Genomic DNA, 7,515 nt, shown 5'->3' on the forward strand with positions numbered 1-7,515 from the left:
CTCTCCAAACCATTCCTAAAGGGAAACACAGGGTCATGGAAAAAACTCATTAAGCGGAAATAAAAGGTAAGCCCAAGCAATTACTGGTACGCAAACTGGACGCAAACTGGGCATTATGGAACTAACCACATGTCCCACAAAATGGGCCTAACAACGGAAGACAGCTCTCGAGCATGTGGAATACATATGGGGTCCATGAATCAATACTGTAAGGATGGGTCTGCTTGGGTCAGCATATCCGGCATCAGAAGACTTAGATGGCTTTCACTCAGACGCTTAATTCACCTAATGGATAGGATTTTTTTGGATGATAGGGTATTAAAAAAGGGAGCATAAAGATCCTAATGGGTCGCTGTGGACAACGCTTAGACCTAGCTTAGCTTAGCTTAGGCCCTATACATAAGATAACCCAGACAGCAGCAGCAGCTTTGTATCAGCATTGGCTACTGGCAGTATATCAAGGTATTTGCGTATAGGATCAGGTGCAAGCAACCGACTCAATCTTCCCTTTACCCGACTGGTTGGGAGTGGACCAGAGTCGATAGCAACATGGAGCCTACATGGACCGGTTTTCCCGTAGCTGCCGAGGCTTGCCTGGAAATGGTGAGATCTAAGTGCAAAAAGTAGTGCAGAAGCTGGTGCTGTCTGAAAAAAACAACTAAAACGGTCACAGCCGTAACCTTTGTGCTAAAAATATCTCCCGTACTATGATTGTGAAACCTCATTTTCCTCACACTTACCTTTCTGTTAAATCACTGGTACAATAGTATGTAGAAATAAAAGTGGTAAAATAATAATAATCATTAAGACGTTTAGACAAATGAAAGTTCTTTATTTAGTGCTTTCTTCTTATGATATTTTCAATATTAAAATGTATTTAAGCTATTTTCAACCTTATGTCTCACACATAGAGATCAAAATCAATTGACGAAAAAATACAAATCATGGTAGATTGATGTGCCAGCAACTCTAAATAAATTCTAAAATAATAATCCTTGCTTGATTATGAACCAAATAGTATGAATTCATGGATAAAATAAATATTTTTTTCTGATGCGTAATAAAATTCGCCCGCTGTGTCCTGAAGAAAAAATTTTTTCACCTACTTTTTGCGAAAAAAGTACCATACAATGTTATATTTTTATAATCCTGATAAATGTAGCTTTCAGGTCATATTTTTTTATTAGATTATCTCCAGTGGTTTAAAAGTAAACGACGTTTATTTAAAAAAATACTTTTTGGTTTTTGTGAATTTTGCTCAATATTTCTATTTTTTTGTAAGAAAGGGCAAAAATTTTGTTCTAGAAATGAATTCGCCATTTTTTAATTATCTGAAAATGATACCACACTTGCCCTAATGCCCATAGTTTTGAAGATATGGGCCTTAAAGTGAAGCGCGGCGGAAGGAAACTTGCCCCCCCTCCCCCTGCTACCACAGGGGGGGCTCCCGATGTCTACCGACGGAAATCCACTCAGGAGCATCCAAAGAACAACTGTTGCCAAAATGAGCCTTCTATACCAAAGTGGAGGGGTCTCCATACAAATCATTGCACTAAATTCCCTACTATTATATTATAAACCTTTTTTTAGGCTGGGTTGCACCATTTTACGAAAACTTTAACATTAACAAACGTCAAAAATCTGTCAAACTCCATACAAATAGCACCGGTTATCTTAAAAGTTACGGTCAAAGTAAGTTGGTACAACTCAGCCTTAGGGAGCTCTCAATTGAGATTAATCAAAGCAAAGAGGTTTCTTTACCTTTCAACTTTTTTTTCTTTCTTTTATTCTTTTTTCCTACGGTCCTATATTTACCCTCCTTTATTTATTAAACTGAGCGCTATCTTCATTTCTTCTAATCTATATCAGCCACTTTCTGTACCTCTGCTTCGTTGCAAAATTACTTTTTCTTCTATATCCGTGTTATTTTTCAGAAATTTATTAGTAATTTCCAATATTTTTATATTTCCTATACTGAAAACCGTATTACAATATCAAAGGAGTTCATTATTGCATTTTGTATAAACTTTTTAATTCGATGCATTTTGTTTCTTCTACGTTTTTAGTCTATGTCTTAAGATCCCAGTGTTTTTTTCAGGCTTTAAATTTTGTTTTTAATAACTGCCAGATTTATTTTGCACCAGATTTTTAATAAATATAAAATTAGATATTAAAAACATTCCATTTTCGTGTTGGTTGAATTAAGATCTGTACAGACGACGGATATTGTCTTGAAATACTTTGAAAAAGCATAAAAATCGTATTTTTACATTGTGTTCAACAGACTAAATTATCCCATTGCAGCGTCCGTACAGGTTCTATTTTTTTAATTAGATTTTAAACTCATAACTCTGTATTACAGTTGTAATATTATTGTAATATACTATATCACTGTAATTAATAGGCATAAGTAAATTTAATCGTAAGACCAAAGTGTAGTAAATTACAATTAGTGCAATAAATAATTAATGGCATTGTAAAATATAGAAATTGAAAATGGATGTAGTTTGTTTTCGTAATCATTTTTTCAATTTTCAGTATTGTTTTTATTATAAACACATCAAATATTAAAACAGCATTAATTTCGATTTCTTTTCGAATGAAAGTATACAAAAATAGGTAATGGCATTTTTACTTTTTTCAACAGTATTATTAATTCTTTTGCATATTTTTTACCAAACGTTGTTCAAATAAATATAAAGTTTTTATTTAATGTACAAAGTTTAATGTAAAATAGATATTTTAAGTTAAGTATGTTTTAGTGATGTCTGATCATAAATTGTTATTAATTGTAACTGTAGTTGTAAGAGCATTGTATAAAGTTACATTTTAATTATGAAAGGAGATAAAGAAGTTATACATGAATCAATTTTGTTGTTTTATTCATCATCAATTCATCATCATCAGTCATAGTCTCCATTGTACTTATTTCATGAAAATTTTCACAGAATTTGTAGGTAGACCTAATCTAATATTCAGTTTAAAAAACATTTACGTTAATACAAAAAAAAACGCGCTTTTTTCACATAGGTGTCTCTTTTCACCATGTCTCTTTTCTGCTCAACCCAAAGGTAAACTGGTCGAGAATGCTTTAGTGCATTAAGTTCGCCTTATGTACAAATTTATTTTGGCATTAAAGTTTTAATTAAATAAATATAATGTCTGCATTTATTCTCCACACTAGCAAACGATACGAAGTGACAAAGCTATTATGTACCTATCTAAATAGAAAATCTTTATTTGACACGAAAATACAAATAAACAAAGAAATAAAAACCACAGTAAAAACTATTCATAGAGATAGTTTCACGTCGAGGTGTGGTAAAGATTTAAGGATTTGCCACACTGGATGCGATCTGAGGGCACTTTTCCCGGAAAAATATACTAATAAACGGGATTCAGAAAAAAATGAGATATATGAAGTTTGACAATTATCTTACTCTTACTAATATTATAATTGCGAAAGTTTGTATGGATGTCTGGATGTTAACATGTTTGTTACTCTTTCACGCAAAAACTACTTAACGCATTCTTATGAAACTGGGTTTTATTATTCTGGGTTATAAACAACAATACTGTAAGTATTGTTGTTTATAACCCAGAATAACATATAGGCTATGGCATATATTTATGACGATCTGTGACAAACTAAATTTCACGCGTGTGAAGCCGCGGGCAAAAGCTAGTATAATTATAAATAATAGGAATTATTTATCGTATACACATTTAGGCCGGGTTTCTATCAGAGCAGAAGTGATTTGGAAATAACGAAATTAGATTGGTTACTAAACTCATTTCGCTTTGGTGGAAAATGGACCTAACATTATTTCTGTGACAAACTGAAATTCACGCGGGCAAAGCCGCAGGCAAAAGCTAGTATTGAAATAGTTTCGCTGTCGAGGTGTGCTGGTAAAGGTTTAATAATGCTCCCGCGTAATGAATGTTGCCAGCGCCAATAAAGCGCTCCCCGTTATTGGGTAATTTACAGCGACAGTGACGGGCAATACCTGACTTATAGCGGGGATGTATTGTGTTAAAAATAAGCTAGTAAGTAGACGCTAGTTTTTTCAATTAAGAGTGCTAAAACAGATTTACTACGTAGCTATTAACTCCTTTTGTGCTTCCTATTTTCTCTTACTTCATATTATTGTACAAAAATATCTACCCTTTAGGTCAAGCAAGGTATGAAAGAAGCCTTTTAACGCCAGATATGCTAACTTAGTAGCGCGTCACGGGGTGGATTTTCTGGGTGGACCTACATGATGTACAGTCACGGAATGAAAAGGTTCGTCAGTTTTCAAATTGATTCCTTCAACGAATCGCGAGCACATATTACCTTTTGAAACTATGTTACAGAATAATCTTGAGTTAGAGAAAATAATCTTTAACTGTTCGTCAGTAAAGTTCAAAATTATTCAGATCAAAGTTGTTTGACGATTTAACTTGATTATTATGATTGATAAACTAAAACCTTCTTGTTGGTTCAACCTGCCATTACCTATTAAATAAAAAAAACTACATTTTGTAACATTGCACTGATGGGATGGAAAAATAAACAAGCAAAACCTTATTCGTTAGCAAACGTCATATTTATTTAAATGTTAGCAGCACTGTTTCTTGCACGGTTATGTTGGCAGGTTTGACTCTTACAGTACCTACTGCAAGCGAAAACCGACACTAAGGTGACGAACCTTTTCATTCCGCGACTGTACATGGACGACACTTATATTTTCAAGATATAATTGTGTGCTTCGAGGAATAGTTTTGGTGCGCTTCATTAGTTTAGTTGCGCCTCAAATTGGGTGCGCTTTGAGGAATTATCTTTGGATGACAGCACATCATCGTGACAGCAAAGTTTTAGAATGGAGGCCACGTACCGGAAAGCGCAGCGTAAGACGTCCACCCGACAAGGCAGACCGACGACCACATAAAGGTAATGCAGGCCAACTGGTCATTATGTAAATCATTGGGAGAGGCGTATGTTAAGCAGTGGACGTCCTATGGCTGATTTATGATGATGATGATGATAGCACATTATTCTAACACTGACATTTTAATCCCTTGTAATACGGGCTATTTTGCAACAAAAGTGCAAAGATTAATGTGCTGTTGTACCTCTAGCATGAACAACTTTCGTCTTCGTATCGTTTGCGTATTCGACAAAATTCGATACTCAACCTTCGAATTAAACGATAACGTGACAATTTTGATTAAAATAAATTTTGTGCAACCATTTCTCATACTAAGTTCACTTTACGACACATTCACAAGGGCGCTGTTGTAGTTTTCGTACTAAATCTATTGATGGCGATTCGAATACGCAAACGATTCGAACTCGAAAGTTTTTCGTGCTAGCCGTATTGTTGACTTCACAGTCAGCGTCAAATATTTCGTGTCACTTATCTATAGTAATCAAACGTAACACGAGTTTGTTACTTACTATTCGAATTGCCTGTGTTGTCAACTTTTTGGCCACTTTGGGTGTCACGAACTATTTGACGCTGACTTTACTAGGTACGAGTCTCGCTGAAGGTCCAATAATGCCTGCGCGTAATTAACGTGTTGCCAGCGTTAATAAAACCTCCCTGTAATTGGGGAGTTTACGGCGACAGTGACGGGCAATACCTGACTTATAGGGGCACGTGATTTAGGATTCACTTATGGTGGAAAACAGTCAAGGTGAACTAACGAAACTAAGAGTAAATTGTTTAGAAAATGTACGAAAACTTACTTCCAGAAATAATTAAGATCAATTAGTACATTTAGCATCTGTAAAACAATTACTTAGGTCTTATTAGTCACTTCGTTCGTTTCAACCAAATGACGTCCACTGCTGGACAAAGGCCTCCCCCAAGGATTTCCACAAAAAATGGTCCTGCGCCGCCCGCATCCAGGCAGCTCCCGCGACCTTCACCAGATCGTCGGTCCACACTCCATCTTCCGGCTCGTGGTCGCCACTCGAGAACTTTTCTACCCCAACGGCCATCAGCTCTGCGGCCATGTGCCCCGCCCCCGGCCATTTGATTTTAGCGATTCTGCAGGCTATGTCAGCAACCTTAGTTCTCCTGTGGATTTTCTTATTTCTGAAAAAAGCTTTCCATTATACATATTGAACAGATAAACCACCTCTGTGGTCTAGTGGTAAAACCACCTGCTTCAGACGCAGAGGTCCCGGGTTCGATTCCCAGTGGGGGCAGATTTTTCTGTTCGGTTTGGTTGGTGGTAGGGCTTGTTCTAAGTCCGCCTGGCTAAGCTACCACCATATCTTTACTAAGTCTGTCGCCATAACAACAATGTTGACAGTTGTGTTCCGGCAGTTAGAGGTAAGATAGCTAGTTCCTCCGTGGTTAAGGATTCCGGGTGAAGCTCGCTTCCATCTTCGGCCTGATCGTCACTTACCATCAGGTGAGATATAGGCCAAGAGCTTCCTCTTTGTGGATAAAAAATTAAAAGAAAGATGGCCGCTTCTAATCCGGATCCTTCCTTGCATAAAGACCTACTGAATGAAATCACAAAACAAAACCATAAAGTTAATATTCCTTCAGCAACGATTTTGGATGACACTGTATATTTTTACGTGTCAGTGTCAGGATTATTTCACTGTTTTTTAGGTACAATAACTCAATCACTGAACCACGTTTCTGAAGCATTAGTTCTCATAAACATCCACGATTTCACTCACGTAAAATCTGAAAATATCTCAGAGTTCAAATTTTCAGCGTACTGTTATGACGGGATATTAAAATGTCTTTTTAAAAAACAATTATTTTTTTATTAACTGAAATACGTTTACTTTAAACACAGAATTTTACTTTGAATATCCGAACTGACTCTATTTTGAATGCCCGAAAGTTAGAGGTCCTTACTGGATGGATGCCCGGTCTGAACTGCGCCTCCGAACTGGAGGTTCAGGCTCGCTGCATCGTGAAAATGCTGACTCTGCAGGTTAGGATGGCAATACAGCTGTTTAGCCAACATTTTCAAGGTGTAACAGCCCCCCGTTTAAGATGAAACTTACGCTATTTGCGAAGTTTCAGGATAATATTCTAATTCTTGGAGCAGGTATTTCTGCTAATTCTTGAGCATTTTCCGAATCATTATCATTACTATTAGAGTTATTTCCAACCTTGTAACTAAATTTCGGGCATTTACTAATAAGCTTTTTATAAAATATAAAAATTAAAATTATAAAGATTACAATAGTTACACAATAAGTGAGAATGGGGTAATGCGAATCATATTCAATTAATGGGCTAGGTTCATTTAAAATTTTATCAACATCTGTTACTATCTGATTATTATCGACAGTTAAAAGTTTTTTCAATTTAACATCAGTTAATTTAAGAGGTTTCGTTTTTTCTTGTAACAATTTAAGCTTCTCTACATTGCAACAGTTATCTTTAATTAAATTAAAATCTGAATATTTTATATTTATTGTAAAATTTAAATTAGATTTAGCAATTAATTCTCTATTCTTGCAAAAGGCAATACATCCAGATTGTAAATTAAGGATGC

This window comes from Ostrinia nubilalis, chromosome 27 (genome assembly GCF_963855985.1).
Source record: "Ostrinia nubilalis chromosome 27, ilOstNubi1.1, whole genome shotgun sequence".
NCBI lineage: Eukaryota > Metazoa > Arthropoda > Insecta > Lepidoptera > Crambidae > Ostrinia > Ostrinia nubilalis.